The sequence below is a fragment of the Durio zibethinus genome, chromosome 18, assembly GCF_047325235.1.
Source record: "Durio zibethinus cultivar Kanyao isolate XHJ-2024 chromosome 18, ASM4732523v1, whole genome shotgun sequence".
Taxonomy (NCBI): domain Eukaryota; kingdom Viridiplantae; phylum Streptophyta; class Magnoliopsida; order Malvales; family Malvaceae; genus Durio; species Durio zibethinus.
In genome coordinates, this window is record NC_143179.1 from 19,210,568 (window position 1) to 19,213,824 (window position 3,257).

Here is a 3,257-nt window from a genome sequence, read left to right on the forward strand (position 1 = left end):
ATACATGCATGTCTAAGCTAATGAAATTCTAAATGCTTGTTCATTTCTAGCCTGAGATTTTGGCCCAATTATATAATTTTCTTTCGCTGGAGCTGTTTCTCTCATATAAAATTCTTGTGTCTTCCTATTAGCTTCTGTGAGTAGCATGAAAACTCCATCTATATATGCCACTTGATGTTGGGCTTATAATAGCCAAGAAAATGGCAGCTGCCAGTGCAGCATCAACAGCATGACCTCCAATCCGAAGAAACATCCATCCTTGATTTCTTCTTTCTATTTATTGCATTTCCAAACATTGTTAGTCATAGGTAATTTATAAGTAAATTCATAAACTGACACGTCCAGCTGTATCAGGCCATACTAAATTCATAAAATGGCAGCTGTTTCTTTGTAAACATGCCATGCTAACGTTTCCATTTTGTCATTCAACTTTTTATTTGCTTTCCATATGTTATCTAAAACAATAACTCATGTTTACTTTCCATATTGTATGCTGTCTTATAATTCCATGGTTATGAGATCAGAATGTTCCAAAGGAATATTTCTGTCCAGGGTAACCAGATCTAGCATTCCAAGGAATAAATTCCCTTTCCAAACGAGCTTGCTTGATATGTTCCAACAATCTTTCAATCGGAGAGGAAATCTGGAACTTGTCCCGAAAGTTTGCAGCCTAAAGGTTTCTGCTCCAAGATAATATTCCTGCATAACTTTAATCCTTCATCCAAAGCCTAAAACTATTGACTTGAACTACATGACAATCAATCTCTAATGCCAAGAATTCTCTTCTTCCACCATGCATTACCTCCCTTTCTTTCCCAACTTGCTTCATTTTTATCACGATGACAATGTCAATGAATATTGCCAAAAAACTTATTGATAGTAACTTGAAACGGAGGCTTTTATTCCACGGCAAGAAGGGTCAGCAGAAATTGTGTTTTTTCTGGGCATTGGAGTTTGGTGCAATTGTGGTTTGTACAAGGAAGCTCGTTGAGCTGGAGAGTTATGGTACCCTGATAAGGCCTAAGGACTTTTCAGCTGTTGCATTGAGGTCTAGTCGATGTGATGGGATTACTAGAGGAGTTGTTGTCAATGCACCTGAATTTGAGGAAGTTGCTGACAAAGTATTCAGAATTTTTAATATTGTAGGATATGGCAGGCCATAACATTCAGAGATTCGATTGTGCTCGTATTAAGGAGGCCTTTGCTGAGATTGGTAGGCCTGCTCCTGTATCTGTTGGGACCATTGATTCTTTGGGGTTCTTGACTAAGAAATTTGGCAGTAGAGCTGGAAATATGAAGGTAAAATTCATATCAACCTTGTTATTTGTAAGAATAATATCAGAAATTTAGTCAATTTTGAGACATGTCCCCTAGAATTTCAATTTCTTTGAGGCTGACTTTGAATATTCTTTTCCTGTAATGTTTAAAATTATTGTCCTGATCTAATTGCACTTCATGCGGATGGCAAGCTTAGCTGCTTCCTTTGGGCTTGCTCAGCAAAAGCACAGGTATGGGAAATGAATATAATCATTGAAAATGTTGTTGAACAAATGAGAAAAGAAAAGGAACAGAAGGAAAATGAACATAATCATGCATGGTTTTATATATAAGTTCCTTAAACAAGAGCCTGGATGATTTTCGAACGAATTTGGAGGTTCTAAAGCATTGTGCAACTGTGCTCTTTTTGGTATGTCCTGAAACATTCAACAATGAATTCCTTCAACTTTTATCTTGATAACTTTCTCTTTTAGAATTTAAAAAAATTGTTTAAAGCTATGGGTTATTATGATGTTGGGAATCAAGCCTGCCTAGCATATTGAATTACAGTTGGTACAGCCCCACGACAAGAACGACAAGAAGTAGAAGCAGTAGGAAAATTGACATGCAGGGATGAAACTAGCAGGAAATCTCCTCCAACTTCTCTTGGATATCAAAGAACAGTACCCTGCACAAGGGCTGGCTTGGGAAAGGTTTTACTACTTAACGCCTATCTTAATTACATGTTAATTTGTCAATAATATTTTTTTAAAAAAGCCTTCACCTGAAATAAAAAAAAAATCACAAATACTGATATTTAAATTCAAACATACTAAATGTCACCTTGTGATTAAATGACCTTAAATTCCAAGTTCAGTCAATAATTAATTGCGATTTCTTATTGGTAAATGGTAACTAATAAGGAAAATGATCACTTAATTAATGAAGCAGTTGACAGAGAGAGTGAAGAATCTTTTGCGTAAAGTCCTAGGAAGCCAGCCTCTTAACAATTTGTTCAAGCATTCTCGTTCAGTGCTCCGACGATGATAATCAAAAACTAAGCCACCCTAGGGATTGATATACCATTGTTTCCATTGCAACAGTGGCGAATCTTGATATTTGATTATGAGAAGATCAATTAAAATTATATAAATTTTCATTTGTTATGTTTTTTAAATTTGAGAATTAATGTTATATATAGCATATGTTCAATAAGAATATATATATATATATATATATTTCTTTTTAAGTTTTTCTTTAATTTTAGACTATCCAATTTTTATATTCATGTTTATTACATATATCAAATACAGATATTTCGAAAAGTGAAAATTCCAATAAATTAACATAATTTATTTGAAGTTTTATCAAATAAAAAAAATCACAAAGATATGAGAAGATAAGTACTTACCAAAAGAAATATACTTTTGGTATTTTGTTGAAAAATTGTAATCGTGTTGAAAAACTAGAGAGTTAATTTTTTTTTAAGTTTATATAAATGTGAGTTAGTATTTATTACAAATTTATTATTTTTAAGAGTTCGTAAATAATAATTGTGTATATAACAAATAGACAAATAATAATGTGATTTAATTTTTTATAAATTACAATTGTCAAACTTAAATTAAAAATAAAAAATAAAGTTAACAAATAACAATTTTAATCAAAGAGCTAATTAAATTAAATTTAAATATATAAAATAATTATAATATATATTAAAGAATTAAAGAGTACTAGAAATAATTGCTTATGCAATTGTTTTTCAAAACTTACATGTATAAAAAAAATACATCACACTATCATATGAAAGAGTGATAAATGCTAGGGTCAATTTCTTTTTTTTTTCTATGAATAAATAAATTATGAAATTTTTTAAAGTTAAGAAAGTTAAAAATTTATTACCAATAATTGCAGATTTAATTTTATAAACTGCCAGTTTTTTAAACTATTATGACTAGCTCATTAACAAAACAAATATTTAAGTAGTTCCTCGTTTAATT

At 31.1% G+C, this 3,257-nt stretch overlaps 1 pseudogene; it reads left to right on the top strand.

Moving 5' to 3' along the window:
- Positions 1 to 102: 102 nt before the first annotated feature.
- LOC111301017 (protein NEN4-like) lies at positions 103 to 2,036 on the top strand (annotated as a pseudogene).
- Positions 2,037 to 3,257: the final 1,221 nt, after the last annotated feature.